The sequence below is a fragment of the Plectropomus leopardus genome, chromosome 10 (assembly GCF_026936395.1).
Source record: "Plectropomus leopardus strain MGB_pleo_1.0 chromosome 10, ASM2693639v1, whole genome shotgun sequence".
Classification (NCBI taxonomy): Eukaryota; Metazoa; Chordata; class Actinopteri; order Perciformes; family Serranidae; genus Plectropomus; species Plectropomus leopardus.
In genome coordinates, this window is record NC_142185.1 from 7,411,811 (window position 1) to 7,438,668 (window position 26,858).

At 38.4% G+C, this 26,858-nt stretch overlaps 1 protein-coding gene across 4 annotated transcripts in view; it reads right to left on the bottom strand.

Moving 5' to 3' along the window:
* gulp1a (GULP PTB domain containing engulfment adaptor 1a) overlaps positions 1-15,585 on the bottom strand; it is a 132,787-nt gene extending 117,202 nt beyond the window's left edge. The window contains exon 1 of one of the 4 annotated variants that reach the window (XM_088082965.1): positions 15,375-15,585. The gene's annotated coding sequence lies outside the window, so the exon portion shown is untranslated. The remainder of the gene's footprint in view (positions 1-15,374) is intronic. The other 3 variants (XM_088082964.1, XM_042494467.2, XM_042494464.2) reach the window with 3 other exon arrangements.
* Between the last annotated feature and the right edge of the window lie 11,273 nt (positions 15,586-26,858).

Genomic DNA, 26,858 nt, shown 5'->3' on the forward strand with positions numbered 1-26,858 from the left:
GACCCGGAGAGAACCCACGCTGACACGGGGAGAACATGCAAACTCCACAGAAGGGCCCCTCGGACCGAACCCGTTCCAACTGGGATTCGAACCAGGGACCCTCTTGCTGTGAGGCAACAGTGCTAACCACAAAGCCACCGTGCCGCCCTCAACCATAACAATAAATGCCAAATTCAGCTGATTCCTGTGAATTCTGGGAGACCCTGCAATTTTGTCAAATCACTGCAACTATACAGAATTCTTAACTATTTAAACCGGTTAAAATCTGATTTTCACTGTACGTCTGCCCACAACTAATCTACTCAGTTCCTCAGTTGCCCTCTAAGTCTTTCTGAGTGGCTCTGATGTTTTACAAAGAAGACTTTGGACCAGCAAAGCTATTTTTTAAATTATTTGCTTCATTTTATGCAAATATTGGCTCTGAAAAGGCATCATTCAATGATGATGAAACTTTATTCCTTTTTTTTAAAAAAATAATAACATTTTTGTTTTAATATTCTTTTCCCAATAGATAAATTAAATTTTAATCCTCAAAAATAAAACCTAAAAATTGAATGGCATTTTTTTTGCTTATAAAACTGTTAAATGGAAGTTTTTGAGTAAATCATCCATATTCTCAAGTGATGCTAATTACGCAAGATGTATGCAGATGTGCCTCGCTGTCTGGCTGTCTACTGACGATAATAACAATGCCAGCTGGCTCTGTCCGTTATGTTCTCATCTCACATCATCCTGCCATGATCCAGATTGATGCAGTATGTATGTATTTGAAAAGTTAACAATGAGAATGGACTGGGGTAGCCCCTTTTTAAACACAGTGTCAAGCTATAAAATGGTAAAGAACATCCACAACGGCTGAGCCTTTTATATTCAGTTACAAAAATACATACTTACAGATCCTTTTAGAAGCAAAAAAAAATTACATGATTTAGTTTAGATATATTTACAAGTAACTTGTGTCATTATGTACCAGCCAACTGTGGACCCCTGTTGCTTTATACTACACAAGTGTGGACCTCTTTTGCCTGTAGAGTAGATCAGCAACAAAATGCATTCCTGTGATTATAGAGAAACAAAACATATGTACATTGTAAGATTGACAGAAATCTAGTGCTTCTAGTGCATCTAAAAACTCAAAGGGAGTTTTGGAGGATTGAGCTAATCTCAAGGTTAAGTTAAATTCTGATAATAAACTAATTTAAGCAATTCATTAAAATTAGTAAAGATCTTGCTGGTATTTTCTCTCCACATTTTCTTCCTACCATTATTATTATTATTATTATTGTTGTTGTTATAGTTATTTCTCCTTTCTTTAGATTTTAAAATATTTCCTTGCCCTCTGGGGAAGCTTGTGATTGTAAAACAGTGTCAAGCTAGATGGATTAAGCCATCCACTAAAACTGAGCCTTTATAGTTTGTTATAAAATATTAGTTATAATTATAATAATCACAGTCATTGTAATCATAGTTGAGGAATAATTTTGAATTATTTAGGTGAGATTCTTTTATTGTGTAAGTCTTATCTATCTCATTTTATTTATTCTTTACATGGTGGAGTGTGAATCACTCCATGCTATCCAAGAGGGAACTAATTGTCATTATGTACCAGCCAACAGTGGACTCATGTTGCATTATCCTATGTTTGGACATGTTTTCTATAATGTGCACCCACAAACAAATTACATTTCTAAGGAGTACAGACTGAGAGTGTATATTGAAGTATATTGAAAAACTGATTGACATTCAGTGCTTGTGAAAACTGGTCAGGTCAGTATCGTCAGGGACTGAACAACTTTAAAGGTCTAGTCAAGGTCTGATGTTACATCATTTTACATAATTAAACCTAAAAAGAAAAAATCTTACTGCTGATCATTTTATGTAAAGGTTTATTCTGCTTGGATTATAGTTTTCTTGCTTTTTTTAAGGCTCTAAAATACTGATTTCTCTCCTGCCTTCTGGGTAGCCCTTTATTTTAATACAGTATAGAGCTTAAAACTTATGAAATCACCTAAAGCCAAGCCTTGAATTTTAATGCAAAGACTAATAACAAATCACGTTTCAGGAGACTGGTGTCTTTATTAACCCTATCATGCTATTTGTATCATATTTGATACATTACATTCTGTGGCCTTCATGTCACCCACATTAACATTACTAAAGCCTGTTTAACGGCCCATCTGCAGTCTGAAAGGCTGCTGGGGAGAGGAGTGTTAAAAGCGACGTGTGTGAATGGGTCGTTCAAATACCAGCTCCAACCAGGAGGGAGAGCTCTGAATATGGATATAAACACTCACACACACTTTGGTCCCCTCTTGGCAAAATCTGAAAAATTTCACCAGAGGCCATAACACATGATTTTATGATGATTTAGAGCATGTCCAAGTGGGGACTTAAAAATGTCCCTATTAGTTTTGCCGTTCCCTGTTGGTGACTGTGTAACGATGAGTATGTTCCCTGTTATATATATGCGCGAGTGCACACACACACACACACACACACACACACACACAAACCTGTGAATACGGGATGTTATACTTGCTTTTTTCCGCTTTAATCAAGTTTGCTAAGAAGTATGTAGACAAGAAAAATCATCTTTACATCTGACTATACATCTTGTGGTTGTCTTTGTCCAGCCCCTTAGTTTAAATTGGTTTAAATTACTCACTTGGCAGTGTAATTTGTTACAGCCAGTAGCAGGTGTTTCCACTGAATGTATAAGCACTGAAGTGAAGGAGTAAAGTTAGGCTTCCTTCTTTGAGTGGATAGCTTATTCTGCACTACAGTGAGAGTACTGTAAGGCATGAGTCAGATAAGCTGCCACAGGGTCGTGATCAGGCGCTGAGCTGTAGGAATACAAATGTACCCCTAAGCCAACAATATGCATCACCCTGTGGAAGCAGACTTTTGCAATCTTTTTGACCACCAATAGGCAGAACAGGGGAGCTTAACAAATTAAAGGTCATCTCCTTTAATGTCGAGGAGTTTGCTGTCAGTATAGGAATGAAGGTGTGTCAAATGATGCACAAATGATGCACAACCGCAATCGCAAACCAATTTAGCATTCAGTCCACATGTGCTGAAAGTTACCGTCACTATCAAATTTTGATAGCTTCGAGCCCTAATTGTGAGAGGCCATGTTTCTCATCCCATTACCTTATCTCTTACAAAGGCAGAAGCCACATTCATCAGGAAATTACATCGCATGGAGACTTTCATTAATCAAAATGTATAACCTTATCCATGCCTAAAGTATGCCAAGCAGTCCTCATTGACATTCCGCTGTGACCCATCCCTTCAATGACACAAAAACATGCACAAGTCGGAGGTTCTTTTTGCTAAATGTAAACACTTCATTGCATTAACAAAGGCGATCATCCGTTAAAATAACTGTCAAATATTGTCACTATACGAATAAAGCAAATATACAGCTGAAAGTCTGCAAATCTGTGACTAATTTCAGTTTTTCAGGGCATTCTAGCTGCAGGCACTGAATCCAGACAATAAGGGTGGGAAGGTAGGCAGAGAGAGACAGAACCAGCACCCAGCATGCAGTGCCGCACACAGAGCCAAAGATGTAGACCACATTAAATCAAATCAGCCGCTGTGATTTGCCTCAAATCAGAGGAGGTCTAGAGTCACGGTGTGAAAGCAATAATGTAATGAGGCTGATGGGAGCTTTCTTCTCATCAGCTCTCTCGCTCATTTTCCTCTGTTATTGCCCTCCCTTGTCTCAGTTGTGATTTACTTACAAGATCAATCTGACCCATCTTGGAGACAGTGAAAGACATTTCCTCCAAATGTCAATGGGCAACAGATGGCTATGAATACCAACACACCTTTTGCATTTGCTCACCTTTTCTACTCGGCCTTAGCAGCTAATGTTTAAAGATCTCTAGTAAGAGGTTAATGAAACTGACTCCAGTACTTTAAAAGAGCTGTACATGACTCAAACATTGCTGCAAAATACTGTCAACTAGGCTTGGGCAGTATCAAAGTATAACAGTATACCAAGGTAATTTAGAAATCCTGAAGGTACGTTTTTCAATAACGTCATAAATACAAGTGCTCCTCTTTCTATTAAACTCATTGTATGTAGCGTACAGCATGCACCACAGGGGCTCAGTTTTCCCCGTACACTTACACCAACATATTCCGTATACCCAAGTGAAATTTCTGAAAAGTATGAAAAATAAGATACTGCCCAAGCCCATTTTCAAATGACATGTTCAAAATACTCCTTTTAATATACTACATTAGGAGCTAAGGAGTTTAGGGCTGAAATGATGAGTCAACTTGCCGCAAGTGATGTTGCAGCATGCTGTGTTGAGCTGAACTTTTGCAAGACGCCCTGTTTTCATATATTCCTGTCGTTCGCTTTGAAAGCCCAAAAGTAGACGAGAAACGGCTGATTCAAAAAGTTGAAGTGAGGTGTCTTTAAAATACTTCCTCATTTCACAACAAATACCTAAGTAAGGTGGCAGCTGGCTCGAGGGAGATAACTAAGCAGCTGAAGTTTCTAGTAAACGGCCATAGCAGCACTGTTGGCTATAGTGTATATAATTTACAGTAAAAATCATAATATAAAAAATGTTTTCTGTTTTAAAGGTACAAAAATAGGTAGATAGCAAGAATTCGCCCATCTTTTAAGTAGTTCCCCTCCAGTATGATCTCAAGCATAGAGCTGATAAGTTTGCAATTGTTTACATCATATACCAGAAGTGATTTTTTTAAAAATATATGTTATTTTTGGAGCTTTTTGCATTTATTTGAGAGGACAGTTTAAGTTTTAAAGGGGGAGAGAGAGGGGATGACATGCAGCAAAGGGCCGACGGTGGAATCAAGCCTGCAACCATTGCGGAAAGGGCGTAGCCTCTGTACATGGGGCACCCGCTCTACCAACTGAGCTATTAGGGGCCCTGGAAGAGCATATTTGATGGATTCAGTGTGGGAAGTAAAGCTCACTTGTTTTTAGGACACCGTATTAAGCCTACATGGGGTAATTATTTTTGCCACACATAATGGCCTCAGACATTTAAATATGTCGGACCAAAACAGATATTCCTGGTCAGCAATCAATAATTACTGGATAATGGAAAACCTGAGCACAAAAGTGCTGACTTTAAAGCTGCTTTTGTGCCTGAATGAGAAACAGCGAGAGAGGGACAGAAAAGGTGGAAGGTGGACAACTGCAATATTCCTTAAAGTTTTTAATAACTTACTTGGAGTGCTGCTTGGTCACTTATTGACCGGCCTGCCCAAAGCCCCTAAACCCACAGTTCAACCAGCAGGACCCATGGGTCAACCCACACATCACAACAACAAACATTCTTTAGTTTTGCAGCATTTCTCTTTTTTATAATATTTGTAACTTCTTATTTTGGGGTTTTGGATTGTTGAAAAAGAAGCAACTTTACAAAATTGTAATCCATTGTCACAGTCATTCTAAATATAGTGAATTATTGGGTACATACCAATAACAGAGCCTGATAGGCACCACATTTTTGAGGCTAATATGACTGTTTATATATAGGTGTCAAAAAACAGATTTATAGAGGTTTGCGTTTTGTTTTTTTTTTCGGTTGAACAAAAATAATATGCAAAGAATGATATATCTGCGATGAGCTATATCAGCCTGATTTATTGGCTAAGCTCTTAACAACATTAGCACATTTGGTACCAGTAAAAGGAATACTGCACATGGGAGTGCTTTACAAACCCAAGATGAAAACTGAAGGCAATATTGCTGCTGTTCTACCTTGGTGAGTTTAATTCTTTCTGACGTTGTGTATCATGTATGTTTCACCTTGTAAATGGAGGGTGACAAGACTAAACCCAAGCCGACCTGTATTGGCTTTAGATGTTGTGTCGAGTTTTTGTTGCGAGGCTTCAGCATGATGATGTTTACCAGCATTTTCCCTCCACCCATAGGGAACAACAAACTCTATGGAAAGTGATTTCTTGTGTGACTGGGCACAGTTCATTAATATTATTACAGTACAATCCCACGGGTTTGGCAACAAGCCACACTTACACAGAGGCCTTGTCCAAACATCTTACAAATGAAATGGCTTAGAATGTTTGTGAAGACCAACGTCTTACTTAAAAAATATTAGTACTGCAGGGTTGTATGCAGTGTGTTGAAAAACATAAATAGATTACTGTTCAAGCTTATAGTAATATAACTGTGCAACAGTCTTTGATTAGGAGATGACTTTGACATTTCAAAAGCTAAATGTGTGTCATTACCAACTCTGTTAAAGCAATGAACAGAAATGTGTCCCTTTACATTACGCACAGAGAGAATATTCTTTATAAACCATATCTGGAGGCCTGGACACTTGATCAGTGGCAAAACACATCTGCACTGACTGACCTATTGTTTCCCATGGCACAGCAAGTTCTGCCGCCTACCTTTGTGTAAGCACTACCCTTGACAATTCAGTTTGCCGACCAGTGTATTTCAACTTTGACCATATTTACAGCTGACCTTTCAAAGCACCGCCAATGAGACTGAAGCTTTATATTGCACATACAGGCTCTGTGAATAGGGCAGTTCCCTCATCCTGTGTGTTTGTGGGTAAGATTTATCAGATGATAACACTGAAAACACATCATAACCTGTGCATGACATGACAGGCTGTCAAACTGCAAAGACTGAAGCAGTAAATGCTGATCCTCTATACACACACCTTAAGGCACAACTACAGGAAGTATTTTACAGAAAAGCCATTTCCATTCTGGGCTGTAATGTGGCATCCAAGGAGCAAGGCCAATAATATGGTTCATTTATCACGCTGAAAGTTTTCATTAGGGCCAGCACCTTGTTGCATTCACTTATTGGGCAGATTTATTTACCCTTGACTCATTCGGCCTTTTAAGGGAGCAGGTCCAAATGCAGTTAACACTGTGTTCAGACAGGAAAATGTCCATAATACAGGCTTGTTAAATTTTGCCTTTCTTTGCCCACTTTTCTGTTAGTGAACATGATTGTATTACATCAACCTCTACAAAACTATCCAGTCATGAGGCAGCGCTGTGATTCCAGATCAGTACAAGTTTTTAAAAAACTACAATGTAACTTTGGTAGAGAAAAGCAGAATGACTGTCTTAACAAGAGACAGCGAGTAAACGCAGCTGGTGTATTGATACTATGGGTATCGAAACTGTTTCAAATAATCAGAATTGGTATGTATTGATAAAGCAATGTTTTTAACAACACTAACTGTATTATTCGATTTACTGAAATAGAATTGGAACTACTGTCCAGTAGTATTTCATACTTTTTTTTTCAACCATCACTATCTTTTTGTGGGTCCTTTAAAATGATATATGCTGAAGAAAGTAGCAAGAAAGTGTTTTTTCAGCTCGTGCCTTGAACTTCAGCTAGATTACATTTTTTTCTTGCCTTGTGCATCTTAATATTCTTCCAGAATGACACATCGTATGAAAAAAAAAGGGAGATCCATTAGCGCTACAAAAGAGCCTCTATTTAACGGAACAATACCAGTCTCCTCCAAGAAAGAGCAGGACAAAAGAAACACGACACCAGTATGAAAAACAGGCAGTAGAATGCACACCCAGGGCTCCCTTGGCTGTCTCTTTGGCAAAAGCCAGTGATTAATTGAGATGTATAATAAATGGTGAAAGGATTAATTCAATCACGGAGATGTCGAGAACGAAGGCTGTGACATTTGTAAGAGTCAACACCTTGGCCCAGCAAGACAAAAAAATGTCAATTATCTCAGTCACTGGTGTGGTTTTGGCCTCCAAGAAGGATTTTGTTTTGACAAATACATGATGAGGATAAGAAAATTGAGCCAGTAATAAGCAGCCGTGTAATCTCCCAGCTCGCATTCGATTCCAGAGGTAACAGCGGCAATAGTCATAGTGGATGAAAAGCTGTTTGATGTTTCCGGCCGAGGATGAGGCTTTCTAGCAATCTGACAACAAACAGCTCTAGGTGGAAAGATGAACTTGTAATAGAGTTTGTTGGTGACAGTGAGGAATGGGGAGCATGGGCTGATAGTAATGATGTTATCCGTCACTGTGTGATCTTACGCTGATAGATGGAGCATCTGCTGAACCTTCTGAAGGCAGGCAGTGAGTGGTAAACATGAGTGCTGTCAACATTACAGAAGGAAAACGCAAATGTTCTTAATGAACTACTGAGATGTAGTCATTTCACAGATGTCATTTCTCAGATGTTATCAGTCAATAGAAGTGTAATCACAATCACCATATTCTGTATGATCAAAGTGTCTTTCTGATGTACTGACAGACAAGAGGCCCCCATAGCTGACTACACCCAAACATTTACATTAAGCACATGTCAAAAAGCAGCTTTATTCTTCGATGATGCAAACTTCTGCGTCAACACTTGATAATGTGTTGTTCACCTTGCATACCAAATATCCTGCAAATTTATAACGTAGACACACATACAAGTAATCTTACTTGTACTAAGTACTTTTTAATATTAGCTGGGCCTAGGGCTGTGCGATATGATGAAATGCACTGCCTGATGATAAACACATCTATCATTTCATAATTTGCCATATTTTTTTTATTTACATCATCTGATAACGCTTTGTGTCTGTCCCATAGACTGTATGTAAAGATGGACAACATGACAGTTCCCCCAAAGTGGAACTTTTCAGTCTGGATTGCCCCCTGGTGTCTGGCTGTAGTATAGCTCATAAAGCCCACTCCCCCATGTTAGTGAATGGGACATAGGCCAAACTAAACACTCAAAGTACACACCAACTACATTTTTCCCCAAACAAGGTAGTTCTCATCGCCTGATGTTTGTTCGACTAATAGTTTTCATGATAAGTTGTGCTCACATTCAGTGGTATTGCTCGCAATTGGACAGGTGTTTTGGGGGGAACTCCCCCACCATGGATACTGGGCAGACTCCAGCCCCTATTGACCTCACCAGCTCAAGATGATCCATATCTAGAATTGTTTATCTTCATTTAAGCACAGCGTCTTCCCTATTTAGGAAGTCTATGGTCCATCCATGTGGCCTTGGGGGCGTCTCCACAATGCACGGCACCATAACAAACAAACATGGAGGAGCTGATGAGTGATACTGAGCATGAGGATTCAGCACAAGAAATTTACACCAGTGTTTTGTTTTCCATCTCTCTCCTATGGCTCTCTGCCTCTAGACATACACACAAAAAGCAGGGCTTCTGCAGACCTCCAGACCGTAACTATGTATTCGCATTTTGCAACCATGGAGCACCACTATGACTTGCAGATACTGTTAATACATGAACCAGAGAGCTGTTAGTTTGTGTCCATCCCGAGTGGAGGAATCCTCATGCCACAGTTACAGTGTAACTTTCTGCTAACGCAAACATCCAACTGTTGACTGGACACTTCAAGTCCTCAGCCAAAACATCAACACTTCCAGCCAGAGCCAGTCTGGGTCCGTCAAAATTAAAGCTCCATGGGTTCTGCTTTGATTAATTTAATCAAAATAATACTCTATTTAACTTTATTAAGATAGTACTTTATTTAACTTTATACTCTACTTCATTGACATTATGACAGCATTTTATTCAACTTTATTATAACAGTAGTTTAAGTAACTTTATTTTATGGCAGTAGCTACTTTATTTATAACTGTGTTTCTTTTTTTTAATTTAACAGTTTACAAAAGTTTAGAGGAGATTTGAAAAAATATATATAATGTATCACAATACAGCCTAAAGATATTGAGATATTATTTTAAAGCCATATTGTCGAGCCCCAGCAAAGCCTCTTCTAAGCTGCAACCTTCAGAGCTTAAAAAAGATAAAGCCAATGTGGAAGTGCCAAAAACTGCAGCTCGTCTAATGGTCACTCAAGGCTTTCAATCACCGTAAAACCCTATGTTCCAAAAGCCCAACTTTACTGCAGAAATAAAGATGTTTTCAGGCTATATTTATTATAAAATTTGTTTATAAAATATCAAAAATTGTGCAAGTGGTGACTGTTCCTTTCGGTAAAAAAAAAAAAAAAAAAAGTAGGCTGACTAAGCTTCAGGGAAAATAAGCAGAGGGACTAAACAGCAAAGGCCACATGTTCAATGAGTGAGACTCAACTTTAAAACGTCATCTTGCACATACACTGATAGCGAGACATGTCAGGATATGTGTGATTTAGCTCAGCAGGTGATTGATTGCACTCACCACCTCCAATAACGTTTCCTGGCAGCAGTCCTGCTACAGGTAACTTAAAGTCAGTGTCTGTCCACGTGTGAGCCGGTGCTCAGTGTGATGCATCTAACCCTCTGAACCTGTTTCATGTTCAGCCCACACCCCTTCTTTTTAGAGTCAGAATTTGATCAAATTTAAATGCACAGATGTCATTCACCTACTACCAGTATCACACATTTCTTTCTTATTCGTATGCAGTACTCACTCTGATGTTCACCAAGTATAAAGTCCTTAAACTTGCTAAAAAAAATCCAATTAGAATCTGAATCATAAGTGATCCTGCTGATTGTAAGATTATGATTACATTGTTTCAATACAGAGAAGTATCAGCATGACTTTCCGAGATGCTGTGTGACCAAAATTTAAAGTTAGAGCAAAAAAAAAAAGGAAAATCTAAGTATTTACACAATCTAAAGCATATTTATTTCACAAGAACAAGCCAAAAGTAGGAATGACGAAAAAGAAAATTAGCTTTATGTGTATGTAATTTTTTACAGCAAAGGTATTGAACTAAAATTCAAAGTGGTCCAGTCACTAAAATGTCCTCCCGGCAAAGGTCAGAACCTCTTAATCTCAGAACTGTGTCCATAGACAACCCCTATGTCAAATACAAATAAAATCAACAACATGCATTTTCATCTTGAGGTGACCTATTGCTCAGGGCTGATTCTACCCATTCTCCATTGTTGTTTACCTGGATCTAAGGACACTGACCATGATATCCTCTTAGACCATTTTGAATTCTGGCTGGGTATCAATGGAACTAATCAGCAATGGTTTACATCCTACCTAAAAGATAGCAGTTTCTGTGTAGGTACTGCTGATACCACATCAGCTGCAACAGGTGTTCACCGTGGGGTGCCCCAAGGCTCAGTGCTGGGCCCAGTTCTCTTTTCAATTTACATATTCCCTCTTGGCGACCTCACAGTATCACCTCCTATTTTTATGCAGAGAATACTCATACTTATCTATTCTGTGACCCTGCATCAACTGCCAGGGCAGTGTCAACCAGCTAAACTGCCATAATGACATCCACAAGTAGATGTCTCAAGATTTTCTGAAGCTAAAAGCTGTTACAACAGATACATTGATGATAGGTCAAGATGTGAACACCACAGTATCAAACACTCTTGACTAACTGTCCAATTCAGTAACTCAGCATTGCAGAACTCTTCATGCCATTTTTTAAAATCAAAACCACAGCTTAGACAAACATGCCAAATCAATGGTTCAATCTTTCTTTCGTCATTTTAAAAATATTTTAAGGATCAGACCTTTTTTTCTTAAATCCAGAGCTCATTATCCACATCTTTATAACTAGTTGATTAGACTACTGTAACTCCTTGCTCTCTGGCATCAATAAAAGAGAAATCCCTCTCCTTTCTCTAGCTCATCCAAAACTTTGGACCACATTTAACCAATAATGGCCTCCTCACACTGGCTACCTGTTGCACTTAGAACTGATTGTAAGATATCACTGATGACTGACAATACCCTGAGAGGCATGGTGTTATATATCAGATCTCTCATTGCCCTGTGTCCCTTTCCACACCCCAAGATCCTGAGTTTCCAGTCTGAGCTCCTAGACTTTGGAATGACCTGAAGTGATCAGAGCTGCAAACTCTGCCTCATCTTTGAATCACTTTTAAAAACCTACTTTTTAGAGAATTTGCTATTTCATCTGTGTTTCATAACATTTCATTGTGCTTTAATCTCTTTTATTCATGTTTTAAAGGCCTTTCGTTTTAATTGAAAACATAATGCAACTGTGCTTTGAAAAGGTCTTATTTAAATTAGGTTTTTTGTTACTGCTGTAATAACAATAACAAGAGGAAGAAGAATTATTATCATCATCATCATTACTATTATTATTATTATTCAATTTGTGGTAGATGTACTTTATTTGAGTATTTCCATTTTCTGCTGTTTAATACTACAACTTTACTGCATTTTGGAAGCCAATATATTTACTTCACTACATTAAAGGGCTGCATCATTTGTAATTTTTTTCATATTCAAAGCTTTTATTGGGGTTTTTGAATGAAGCTTTGGATGTCAGTCATTATCAGCTCATCGCAATAAAAGAAAATTTAATATCCTTGAACAAAATCCTCAATTTGAATAAAGTGATTCATCAGAATCTGCCATTCATCTTTTCTAATAAACTTTCTTTAATGAATGTAAGGTATGGTACAGGAAAGCAACCACTTTTTTGACAGCAGTGAAAATGTTGTGTTTGAAAGGCTTAACAGTAACACGTACGGATAGAAGCAGAATATCTTGTTAGATAAAACTTGTCAGATAATACCATGTCATGAATTTTAGAAAGAATTACATATACTTTTGTTTTCAATAAATTTTTACTTTTGAACTTAACAAAAGATTTATTGGAAAATACTAAAAGATGAAAATTATTAGTGTTATCTAATATATACGCAGGGTTCCTTCACATTTTAATGGACAAAATTTTTTATTTCCTCATATCTGGTGTTTTTTAAACATCAGATAAAATTTTATTCAAACATAATTTCAGCTCGTGGGCATAGCCTTTATGAAGACAGAGAATGCAGCGAGAAAATGGAGAAACAAAACACTGTCACACATTGACGCATATTAAAGCCACATTAAGTTGTCAGCTCGAGAAAATAAATTTTCTGAACGTTTTTCTAGAAATTCCTTGACTCTTCCGTGCTTGGAAAATGTGATTTTGAAATTCCATGACTAAACAGGTTTTCCATGAACGTGGGAACCTTGCGTATCCTTGTATATCTTTTGTTATTTTGTTATTTTTTGCTATGTTTAGAAATACTACGTCAACACAGAATAAATAGACATGCAAGAAAAAAAGCTGTGTAGCATTGAATGTTGATTTTAAATTCAACTGTAAATGTAAAGAGCAAAGCTTTAAAGTTTATACGGTAAAGCCCCACAATATTTAATACTAGGTACTTTGCAGATTCAGATTAGTAATAAAAAATATTAGGGAAATAGGAAAATCAGTCCCAGAAAGTCTGTAGTCATAAAGAATTAGGGTAAATATCTTCATGCTGTCATCTCTCTAACAACTCTCTTACTCTTGTTCCAACGCCCCAAACAGTCAATTTGACTGGCTCAATTGAGTGAAGCTCCCCTGACACTGACACTCTCTTTCAATTTATATACACACTTTTTACCATGTGTTGAAAACCTGTGGATATGAGGCAAAACAAAAGAAGAAAATAAAATAAAATGTATCCAAAAAAGGAAAATTCAAATTGTGTGTACTATAAAATAACTCCAAAAATACATCTGCATCTGCTACGTCTGCTAATGATGTCACTGACAACTGAAAAAAAAAATGACATGCTAGTTAAAGTGTGTGGTTACAATGCAAAAAAGTCAAATAAAAGAAGAAGAAAAAAAGCAGAGTGCTCGAAGGGTTAAAAGTTACCCGACACCTGAGGGGCATGAGATGTATCTTGAAATATGTCATTTATCACTTACATGTACATCTGCAATTTCCTTTCAAAGTTTTGTGTCCGATGAGACCTAAATCAGTATTGTTTGTGTTTATCATTTCTGAAAAAAGACTTAATTTCAGGCCTTTTGCAGGGAGCTTTTCACAGCTTCTTTCCAGCTTTGCAACACTGCCAGTAATTCCTAATTTAGGATTACATGCACCATTCAGCTCAACAATAAATGACGAGGTGCATTATATTTAAAATACATGAGGATTTATTGCGTTTGGAGGAAGACTTGTTTACAAAAGACCATCACACTGCTGGTACATTCGTACTGCACTCGTGCTGTGGTTAATGTGCGGTGGGCACGAAACTCCAGCACAGTAAAACACAAGGTGGCAGCCAAGGCTGCTCCAGCTGAGTAAGACTTTGTCATTTAAATTACATGACCTTTATTTAACTCTGCTTGGAATCAGATCTCCATGCCCACCTTGCTCCTCTCCTGGCAATCCACTCAAAACATGAAAAACTGCTGTCCTGAATTGCAGTTTGTACAGAAGCCTCAAGGCTAACACATACTGATTCTCCCAGCATACAATGTGAGCCACTTGGGAAGCAGCTATTCAATTACCGCCACTGGTGACTGCAAAAAACAGCTCACAGCATGTTTACTGAATGTTACACCATCAACCTGCAAAAAGGCGCACAGATTTGTGAAACAATGGTTACTGCTGACTTCAACAAGTCTCCCAACAAACCTCGATTTCACAACCACAGAAAAACGGTGACTCCTCAGCTGTGAAATGAGAACTGTGGAACAGGAACCAGAACAAGTGAGATGCTTATCCATCATCAAAGTAATGGCTGTATCCATTACTTTAGTTATTAATATCACTCAATGGCAGGCAATTTACAAAGCTATTGTCATGTTGAATCCCTGCTGGAAACAACCATGTAGGCTGAAAATCTGACAAGTGGAGATGAAAGGTAAATGTCATTTAATAGATGCTCATTTTGGAGTGTCACTCCTCTCAGTGTGAATCTGCTATCTAAAAATAACAATGCTCTCTGCATCCCAAGCCCACATATGCATACCCCTTATGGAGGATGTACACTCACAGCAAATAGGAGCAAAACTCTCAGGAGATAGTTTATTCATCTGTGTCCTAGAATAGATGTGTTTGAGGCGCAGCAACTTAACCTGAGTGTGTTTTTTCGCCTTTTTCTGCAGGCAGTGTTAGACAGTTCTTAATGTGTTCCAGTACACCTCCATCATTAACGACACAAAACGTCGCCCTAAATAAAAGAAAAACACGCCAGTTTTGGCCACAAAAGACGAGCTGTTAATATCGGCGTCAAAATGTGGAGTTATTCGCCGTGCTAGTACTTAAAAGTGACAACTACGCGGAAAGATTGTCGACCAGGACAAACTCGTCGTTAGCTCAGAGAGAGTCCACCTTGCACGGACTTGCGCAACAAAGTTTCCCGTTAGGTAAGGACTGTTAAAACGGAAACACATTTGCAGCCTACACCGACTACGAGAACATGAGCTAACAAGTCCACAACAATAACTTCGACTTTTGATGGCTGACAACATATCGAAACGGTGAACGAGTTCGCAAACACGAAAGCTTGATCCCGGCAGTCGGGAAACTCGAGCTAACTCCAAACAGCAGTGGCGGAGTGTCAGCTCACACAGACAGACAGAGAGGGGAAACAGGACACTTACAGTGGAGAGACAAGAAGTCCGAACACGAGAAAAAAAAAAGCCCACGGTCCTCGGTGCTCCACAGCCAGAGAGCTCCACATCCAGCAGCCTCGGTCCCTCTCCTCCTCCTCCTCCTCCTCAGCTCCTCTACAGCTGCTGGATAAGTTTGCTGACGTCAACAAGCACTCAGTCTCAGCCGGCACAGCTCTTTGGTCGCAACTTGAATAATACATGGAAAAGGAGGGGAAAGACGCGACCGGAAAGAATCGGGGAGGCAGGCACCACAAAAGAGGCTCCCCTTTCACGACAATGGCTATATTCACTTGAGGGAAAAAAGAAAAATCAAAATCTGTTCTTTTGCTGTGAAAACATGAATAAAGTGGATATAATCTCTACATGCGAAATGACATTTTGAAACACATCAAATAGATTTCAGTGGGCTGCTACTGGCCTTGATAAAGAAAGATATGATGCTTCTAAAGAGCACATGATATCTGCTTCAGAATCTGATGACAAGGCGCATATCTGTTCCCCAGTTATGGTGTTTAATAATGGCAAGAAAGGTGTTTTTTATTTGTTTTGTTTTTTTCTTGTTTCTTTTTTCTTGTTGTTGTTGTTGTTTTTTTTTTTCAGAGCATTATGATGCCACAGTAGAGTTGACTTTTGACCTTTCCAAAACTAAATGCCATAAGTTCAGCATTTTATCCAGTTAGACATTTGCGTGAAATATCATAATTTGCTGATAACTTCTTTTGGTCAAAAATATGTTTTGAGGTCACAGTGGCCTTGACCTTTGACCACCATATTTTACCATGTTTATACCTGAGTTCAAGTGGATGTTTGTGCCAAATCTGAGGAAATTCCCTGAAGGTTTCTTAAAATGTTTCATTCATGGGAATAAAATTGACACAATGTCACAGTGACCTTGACCCTTGACAAACAAATTCTGATCAGTGTACTTTTGAGTCCAAGTCGATGTTTGAGCCAAATTTGCAGAAATTCCCTTAGAGTGTTCTTGAAATATCAAGAACAAGAACAAGAACAAAAGGGATGAAAGGTCAAAGTGACTTTGACCTTTGACCACCAAAATCTTAAATGTTCATTGTTTAGTCCAAGTGGATGTTTGTGCCAAATCTGAGGAAATTCCCTCCAGATGTTCCTGAAATTGTGTTCACAAGAATCAGATGAACAGATGTACAGACAGATTGACAGACTAACAGAAAAACATAACAGTTGTTATATGTGCAGAAGCATAAAAATGAAAATCTCCCTCACCAAAAGCGAAGACAGTGGAACAAACAACCAGCAACGCCATGCAGCTAAACTAAATTAATCTGAATTAAACAGCAAATCTAAAATTTGTAAGACTTATCACATCAAGTGAATTTAATTCAATGACTAGGCTAGTTTTAGAGTGTGAAGTTACATCACGCCATGTGGAGCAGTGGCTGTACCTTGTTAAGTGCTCTGTCATCTTCTACCTATGAAGGCTATACAAAGTCCAGAAACGCTGGTTTTCTAAATCCGGTTAATGTGAATGGAAATAGGTATTGCCTCACAGCCAGATGACAGGTTGTAAAAAGAAACTAGTTGTTTTAACTTATGAAAGTTGGTGTTTGGGGTGCCTGAAAATTTTAAGTTGACTGATCTGAAAAGACAAATTAAGATAATTTTGAAATGATTCAGTTTGACTTCTCAATTCAGTCAACTAAAAACATTGAGAAAGCCCATCAATCAATAAATAATACATTTAAAAATGTTTGGGGTTTTTTGGGTGTTTCTAAAATGTATGGAAATGTTAGGGAGCCCATAGTACTGTACCTAATTTTCCCAGGCTTGATACAGTTAAGCTAAATCCAACCATATAATCTAGGACGTCAAGTATAAGATCACCTTTAGCCATTTAAATAGTGAGAGCTAAAGCCCACTGCAGTGTGACAGAAAGATTATTATGATGAGTGGAGATGAAAGGAATAATTGTTGTGTCAGAATCAATGACTGTGTTGAAATAATTCTGCAACATTTCAGATATTTTGGTCCAGTACTCAAGTCAGTGGGGACATGATCCAAGCATGTGTATCTTGGGGGTTGTGGTGGGGGTGGAGGGGTTCTCGCATCTAATACAAGCATCATCATAATTAGGGAAACATTTTTGCTGATCTTTCACTGGTCTTATGCATTTCATTGCATTAAATTAAACCATTGCTCAATGACAGAAGAGAGCACTAAGTGGAGCATATGTTCCCATTTCTTATTTCCCCTTTTGGTGCCAAGTTCCTTTTTCCATAGAGAACTTGTATGAGAGTGCCCAAATCAAATGCATTGCATATAATGGAAATTCTATTCTATTCTATTCTATTCTATTCTATTCTATTCTATTCTATTCTATTCTATTCTATTCTATGTCCCTGGTATGGTTCAATCTGTCTAAAGGAAGACATCTGTATATATGTGCCAGACAGCAATACAGGCTGCTTTCCGTGGCTCTAAAGTCCCCATGGCTTTGGGAGTTTAGCCTATTGATTTATTTTCTAGAAAAGCACATGAAATGCATGTTTCAATGTCAGATCATCTTAAAGGAACACTGTGTCTCTAACTGTGCCCTTTTGAACTTCATCACTGTTCAGCACAAGAAAGCAGTTTCTAGGGAGGTATGCATATAGTCTGTAAAAGTAATACTATGAGAAGGAAATGTTATTTTGAAAGAGGCATGACCTTTATCTAACTTCATGAAAAAGAAAAAAAAAAACATCAGCTCTTGAGGGCATGATGGTGGCCTGTAAATTAAACAACACCCACAATAAGCTGTCTTTATTTTTGTCTCAGCTCATTAAACCCCATTCTGCCCCTCATGCTCTCTGTGATCACTCACTGTAAATGAATACCAATTGTTAAAATCACAGTCATTCTCAGCTGCATGAATGATCAGATCATTACTTTATGACTTCATCTTTCAAAATAAATTTACACATAAGTGACAGCTGTGCTTTTTTTAATTTACTACCACGCATTACCTGCCTGTGACTTGTGAGGCTATCAATGTCGTTTTGCTCCCCGAGCACACTGAAACAATAATTCACCTAGTTAGGAAATCTCTGTTTTTAAGACTGTGAACCAAAATGGAGAGAAAAATATACATTTTAAAGGAGGCCAGCTTAATGGAGATGGAGATGTGCTATGAGTTTTGAAAACTTCAACTCTTAATGTGTGACACGAATAAAAGTTGATCGACTGGTTATACTGATATATATATCTATATATATCAATATCTACATCTATCTGCATCTATCTACATCTATCTATCTATCTATCTATCTATAAATAAATGTCGAAAGTGATGCATAGGACATCTGTAAATGTCCACCAAAGGTCACTGAAATGGCCAGGAGCTCTTCCTAAATTCATTTTTGCTAGTGGTTGCTATTTTTATCAGTTAATGCAGCTTACATGAATACTATTTTATTAATGAACAAACTTTTGTACAAGAAAAATACCAATATTTTTAAGAAAAAAGGCCCGCTTAACAGAGTTGCACACGCATATCTATGATTTAGAGACTGAGCCAGGATTATCTTTAAAAAGTTCTTGGCACAGTTCTCATAGCTAGCATCTAATGGTGCAAACAGCGCAAACTGTTCATTAATTCATTCATTTTCCCTAACCACTTGTCCTCGTAAGGGTCGCAGGGGGGCTGGAGCCAATCCCAGCTGTCATCGGGCAGAAGGCGGGGTACACCCAGGACAGGTCGCCAGACTATCGCAGGGCCAACACATATAGACAGACAACCAAACACGCTCACAGTCACACCTACGGGCAATTTGGAGTCACCAATCAACCTGACATGCATGTCTTTGGGCTGGACCAACCGGGTTTTGAACCAGGGACCCTCTTGCTGTGAGGCAACAGTGCTAACCACAACGCCACCATGCCACCCTGTGTAAATTGTTATGCTTTCTAAAAACTGTCATTGCCCTTATCAGCGATAACAGACCCTCACCACTGTACGAGCACAGCGCAGAACGGTAGCGATTAGCTAGCCAGTGGGACAACTACACACAGAGGGAACCACTTGCACTTACATACATGCACAGCTGGACCATCTACCACAACAAACAACAGAGAAGCTCGGAATAGCCTACCACACTCATAGAGATAGCGTAACTTCATTATATATGGAATTTGGACCCCTGCATTGGCTACCAACAAAAATTCAGACAGATAATACTAGCATAAACTAACACTAGCTTTCCAATGATGTGTTTTTTTGTATGTGGCATAGCTATAAACAGCAATGTAAAAGAAAATTTAAAAAAACGACTACATTTACTTAAATGCTGCAGATTTTCAAAACTTTGAAAAGAATGTGGGGAATAGTCAGAAGGTCTCCACTATGACATTGAAAATGAAGAGGATGTAGCTGAGTATAAGCATGGTGGATGGTACAAGCAAAGTTGCTTTCCAATTAAGTAAAAAGGCACTGTCCCCCTGTCCCAACCAACCCCGCTCTCCCCTACCCTCAATAATACTGATTTATGATTCTACATGATTGATGTGATAGGTTTGGTTGAATACTTGATAATGACAATAATCAATAATTCCAGGCCCTGAGGAAAGCAAGAAGGCAACTTTCTGCAAGCATCAGTGACACATCACATTACACTGAAATATATAAATCCATGACTTAAGAGCTCAAAGAGAATAATTCTCAAAACAAATTCCAAATAGGTCAGTCGCTGTATCCATGATGGCAGAGAGATTGGCTGTGCACTTTGAAATGTAGTCTCTTGTTTAAAGCATTTACGAGAAAATTAAGTTTATTTCATGGCAGCCGAAGTCTGGCTTAGATATTTCACAGAGGATTATAGAGCCTGATCTCAAAGGAGCTGGCAGACAGTCAGCTTCAAATGACTTCCCCCTCGTCTACACTTTGCTAAAAATGTATCAATATCACAGGAGAATCACCCCTGGTGCTGTCACAGTATTTACAGTCTCAAGCACTCTGACCAACTTCAGAGACTCTTTTGATGACATTGCAGATACAGGATGTGCCTTGGCTTCTAGACTTCAGGTTAGAGCCGACACTGTTTCCCACAATGATGGATTAAACTGTCCCCAATGATAAATAATATGAATATCTGCATTTTATTTTATAGATAACCTGCCTTCTTTAATGAGCATCCCTGTCTTGTATAGTTTTCCCTATTATATCTATAGTCTTCCTCCAGCTGCACAGTCTGGATTTAATACTAGAGATAACACAAACCAATCCCCATAGCATTTATATACTAATTTATTTTGTCAATTTTTTTTCCCTCAAAACTAAATTGCTGTTTGGATTATGATAAGTGGCAACATATTCATTGTGTGAAGCTGGGCAACAAAGGGATTTTGACTAAAGGCTGATAGTGGTTATATTCTATATTTTTCTAATTGTAAAGAAATCTCATGAAAATAACAAAATCAACAGATAAATAACTGACAAAACCAAAGCCCATTGTTCTGTGCCAAAAAAGCTTAAATTTGTCCAAAAACTAATAAAAACATATCAGTAAGACATTGTTTTTGGACTGGGTGAAATGTTGAGCCCAGCCCCTGTAGTTTATTTTGAGTGAGTCACATATCCTGCTTCCTGAAATGCTCATTAGAGCACCAAATGTGTATTTTTAACCTGCTGCTGAAAATAGTTCCCAACAAAAGATTTTATTTGCTAGCTGCAGTACCATGATGTTTTAATTTATTGCTGGGACTTCTTTAAAAATGTAACTATTTACTTATACTATCTGTTTTGAAAGCTCAACATCCAGTGGCACCCCAAGGGGGGGCCAGGGGGAGCCATGGCCACCCTAAAAAATTTCCTTGTCCCACAATGACCCTCCCTGCTGAAACTTAATGGAAGCAGACATTGCTGTCTTAAAAAGGCTGTGGCAAGCTTTTGAATTTTTTAAAAAATCTAGCACAAAGGTAGTTTTATTTTGTGAAACTACGCTGAGTTCACACTGCACGCAGAAGCGCCTTAAAGCACGCATATGTGCAGCGCTGCCAGCTTTCTTATCGGACCGTGCTGGGCAATGGGGCTGTTAACACTTGACGCACAGCAGCCCCGAGCTCTGTGGCCTAGCGCTCTGTGGCCAGCTTGAAATCTGCAGCAAGCAAATTTGACGGAAAAACACAATAATAATCGTTCATGAATGATGTAAAGGCTGTATTATGTATGATATAAATGATCTGATAATGATAAATAATCAAATATGTATATAATGCTTTAATTGTCAGTTGTGTCTAAACAGAGAGCCAGAAAGATGAGCAGGCACACACAGACAGACACACACTCACACACACACACAGTGGCATTAAGCAGATAGCGTTTTTTGTGTGATTAGAACAGAGCAGAGGAGCAGAATCTCTTGCTGAGAAATGTGTTTCCGGTGTGAACGGTCAGATGACTGCTGGCTGGGTGCACTGACATATAGAGGCGCTCTGATGTCCAGTGTGAACATGACTTAAGGCATCTGTTGGTACTAATCATGTCAGCATTACTTTTCAGCAAGACGACTAAATAACACCCTGTCTCATGGAAGTCGGAAATTGTTGAGAGACTGGCTAACACCTTCTAAGTTTTGATCTTTCCAGGGGATTTGTTGATGATAAGAAAAACACAACATAAGAATTTCGGACATTGCCGGCTTTATGTTTTAAGGTCAGTTTGGGGGAACTGATTTTGATGTTCATAATGTCGAAGTAAATATGCTATGTCTTCACATCACTGCTGACTTTTCCAATATTCTATCGAGATCATGAACTTTCCCTTACGCATAACTTCTTGCTTTGAGGTCCTAAACAGAGCCATAAAAATGGCATGAGCAGATATTATTCCTTTGAAACCTGAGGAAGCTGGCTTGATTTCTTTAAAAAACATGGGAATAAGCTGATATATTCAGCAAGAACATTTTGCAACTTGGCAGATTCATTAAAACATTTCCTCTTTATGTTACTATATGTCATATTATCATGTTTAAAAAACAAAAACAAATTCAGACATCATTACATTTTTCTCAGGATGTATTTAGTAATGCTAATTAGTATTTGAAGGACGTTTCTGGGAGACTGCGTTGGATAACAAGCTTTAGTCCTTTCATCAAGATAAAGAATATGTTTTTTTCTTTGATGATTAGACAGTAATCACAAAACAGCAACTGAACAACAAGATCATTGCTTTCTTTATATTAGTCACTCTTCATTACCATGGTGGAAGTATCTTTGTCTGGCTGTGAGATGAAAAATCCTTCCTTTTGTATTTCACAATATATTCTTGGATCCAATCCCTGAGGCAGGAAAATATGGTCTACAATATTAGGCAAGTAAATTAAAGATCCTGTTTATTTATAAGTGTTAAAGGTTGGTTGCACTTGTGGCCATGTAATACACTGTTTGGCTAGAAAATACCTCTGCTGCTGATTTGCAGGGCAAAGCTACAAACAGCCCCATCCACTTCCTCCTAATTTACTGCTCTCACCATCAGCCAGCTTCTGGTTCACAGTGCACGGAACAGAAAAATACGCTTTTTCAAAGAGCTCCTTGCATTAGAGACACTCTCCCCTCTGAATAATCTCAAAGCCTGCTGATTCCAATTGCACGCAGAAGTCTGCCAGATGATTGTTTTTGACATGTTTTAGTGTATAGTCAGCACCACAGGCAAATATTAAAGATTCACACCCATCTCCACCCTGCAGATTAATTCTCATATAGAAATAGACACCAAAGTGGATTTTCCACTTGCACCGAGAGTCCTGCTTCATGCAGCTTTTTTGAGATACCTCTATTTCATTTTGTTATTTGCAATCCCATTCTCAGTCCATAACAGGGGATTTTTCCAGGAAAATAGGCATCATAAACAAATATATCTATTTCCATCTGGTGTGGTGAGGCTGCATATAAGGAGCAGAGCTAAAGACAGATCTACATATCAGCCATCGCTGTATTACAGCTTTGCGGGTTCTATTTCTGTCTCTGTGTAAAATGAGCATGCTTTGTTTACTGTCTCTATACTCTTTAGATCTTGAAACTTATATGCTTATTTTGAGAGACACTCTCATGGCTTCAAAGTTCCTTTTTAAGTCTTTCAAAGTATTTCACTTCTTCTGTTTTAATAGAAACGCTTCCATACACTCTAACAAATTTTCCTGTAAAATTAAGGTAAACTAAAGTTGTCACATATTGCTACTTTTCCACCGGGCTTTTGCATCTACATAAAGTACAGCACTCAAGGTATCCATCTACTTCTGCAATTAACGTTCTGGGATACCGCAACCAATGCTGGGATGTCAACAAAAACACAAGGTTAGGTTTAGGAAAAAACGTCCTGGTCTACAGCTCTACATTCAAACAGGGAAGCAAACACCAGCCTCCTGGATGAAAGTCCGCAGTTAGTTGGACCCATTCACCACCCATCCAGCCTGCCCTATAAGAACATTTGCTCTCTTGATATGTCAGCATTACCAGCAGCATTTCAACATGATGACACATCATAACACCCGAAAGGTAAGATAAAATAACCTTTTGTTTCACACGGGACACAAACAGTCTACAGACTACAATGGTCTACAAGGTGAAAGTCCTGTTTTACTCATTCATCTACCCCAACCTCATCACTATGCAGACTTTTGCGTCTTTTTAAGCTATACCTTCATAAATACTATGGCTGGCTATGATACTAACTGACACTGGCTTTAGGTGTCAGGGTCTTATGTTGAAATCAAATCAAAGCGGTGGTACGAGTACAGAATGAGAACAGGCTGGAATGTGAGGTTTACAGTGTAAAATTTACTCTGTTCTCACAAACTGTAATGCACAAAAAATTTGAATATATCACACACATTTTCAAAAGGCTGCGATGAACCTTGAGTAAAGCGAGTGAATAAGCCATTTTAAGGTGCATCCTTGCCATATTTCTTCTCCTAAACCTAACCACAGTGAACTTACTTGCCTTAACCTAAAAAGATGCAACTATTTTTACATTTTTTAATCTAATCTCTATGACTTTTATTGCCTAAACCTAACCTCTGTTACTGTACATTAATTACGCAACTGTACCTTAAGGACGTAATGTCACTTATGGGGTGCTAATTGTAGGATATGATACTTACAGTTGTACGTGCATCAAGATTAGGTGTTTTAGTGTTTTGAAAAAAAAAACTTTTTACAACTGTTAGAATTTGGCTGCATTATTTCAGTGATTTGTTTCAGTAAAGACATAGCAAAAAAAACAGTCATGCACAATTAAGAAATGTGCTGTATTATCCCCTTAAAATATGAAAAAATACAAATGTTTGCGCAGTGTATATGTATCTTCTCCAGAGGTACACTATGTCAACTCTGCAATTTATGCACATTTCAGATTCAGCTGTCCTGTGATCTGCTGCTGCAATAATTGGATTTGAAATCCATGCAGCAGCATTGTGAGCGAGTGGTTGTTTCAAAAGCACAGTGTTATACCCTGGATATCCAATCTCATGAGATGATGGGAGTATTGATGTCATATAAAACGGCCATTAGGGAGCTGTGCTTTGGCAGTCTTTAGCCACTTTGTGTGATGTTATTGGCAAAAAAAATTTCACCGTGATTGTATGCATTGTCATGCCTCACCCACATCAGTTACTCCCTCCTCTCTTTTCCCTCACTAGGTGTTCGGGATCCAGACAGAAGGGGTGAGCCTGAGAGCAAATCTTGATAAAAGAAGCATGAATTTGCATCTCTGAATATTCCCAGCATGGTAATTAGCAAAATATGTCTCAAAATATAAATAGATATCATTATTAAAAAAAGTGCTCTCGCTATGATTTGAATTTACATCATGCTGCCTGCCAGAGATACCTTTGCTGTAGAGCAGGCTGCAGGTAAGGCTTCACCCTGAGGTTTAAATTTGCTGATTGGAGTTATTATTAAAATTAGAGCTGGTAATATTATTCTCCATGTGTACAGCAGGACACGTGCCGAGCCACCAACCCGGCCTGGTGGCAAGATCCTAATAGCTTCACTCGGGGAAGAAATGGCCTCTCATGAATCATTGAAGAGTTGAGAGTTACAACTCAGTGGCAGCAGCTAGATAGAACAGTGCAGAGATTTGATGGAAGTAATACACTACATCAGGATAAATAAATCTCTACATTCAGCTAACAGGCTTCCTAAATTTGTGTCACAATCAGCCTCATTGCACAAAGTTGTAGCTGAGTGATGCAGTACTATCACGTGGTAAAGTCATCATCTTTATCAGCTATTTTCAGTTCTGTTTTTCTTCAGTGGCAGAAGAATTTCAGAAGACAAAGCTATGTAAGGCCGCCTTCTTCCAGTCTTAATTGTAGAAGTTGAATTACTTAAGGGCTGTGGGTGAGGAAAGCACAGGGACTATGCCACTCTAATGTTCACTTAATCAGTAGGACAACAGCTGAACCCACAGCAAGGTGATTCGTCACTTCAGATCTCTCATATCATTCCTCGATCTAAACCATCCTTGACCTTAAAGGAAAGGTGCACTACATTATGTAGTTCTGAATTTTAACTTCAAGGGAGCATACAATATAATGTATGAATTCACCATTACTGAAATTAACTTATTTGTATAAATAAATCAGAGAATAAGGTTAACCACTAAATAGAATAAATCCTCACAAAAATCTTACATTATCTCAGGTGAGGGAAGTGGGGGTGCTGAGGGTAAAGAGCCCACCCTCTCTCATGGAAACTTTGTTTATATGTACATTTATGCATATGCTTTAATACACACATGGAAGTGCTTCCTAAAATGTCACCACCAGTAGCAGGAGACAGAAAACAGCATATGTGACTTACATTGTGAAACTGTCGCAGTTTAATTCAGTTAAGGCTACAACAAAACTGCTTGGTTAGGGTTAGAAAAAGATTATTAATGCCTTTAGATGCTTAAACATAACCAGACATGGTAGTCTGACTACCTCCCTGCAGGTCTGATAAGGTACATAAATGTAATGGTTTATTCTCGTTAAAGGACAAAGTTAAAGGACAAAATATGTCATTTTTAAGTGAGTGACACAACGTTTTTCTTATGGTTTGGTTAGACCTGACTGTGATTAGAGAAAGATCATGGTTTGGTTTAAAATAACGACCATGGTTTAAAAGAAACCAATGCTAACTCAGAGAAGGAAAAATAAATTAAACTGTGGTCTGCCAAATGAACCTCATCCCTCTGCAGACTTTGTGGCTTTGTTAACAGCATGTCACACATATCCTGCTTTGCTCAAGGCGCACAGTCGTCATCATTCCTACGGCCGCTAGAGGGCTGTAACACTTAAACTTAAACATATGTCATTTTGGGGAACTTGCTGACGTAACTGATGCTGGCGGTTCTCTTGGGAGGACAGTCTCATGCTGCAGGCATTATAAACAATTTGTCAAAACTGGGACCAGTTTTAGACTTTTATTTTGATTTTCCATGTTGGCAAAATGTGTGGCCTGTTATTGTATCATTTCCTG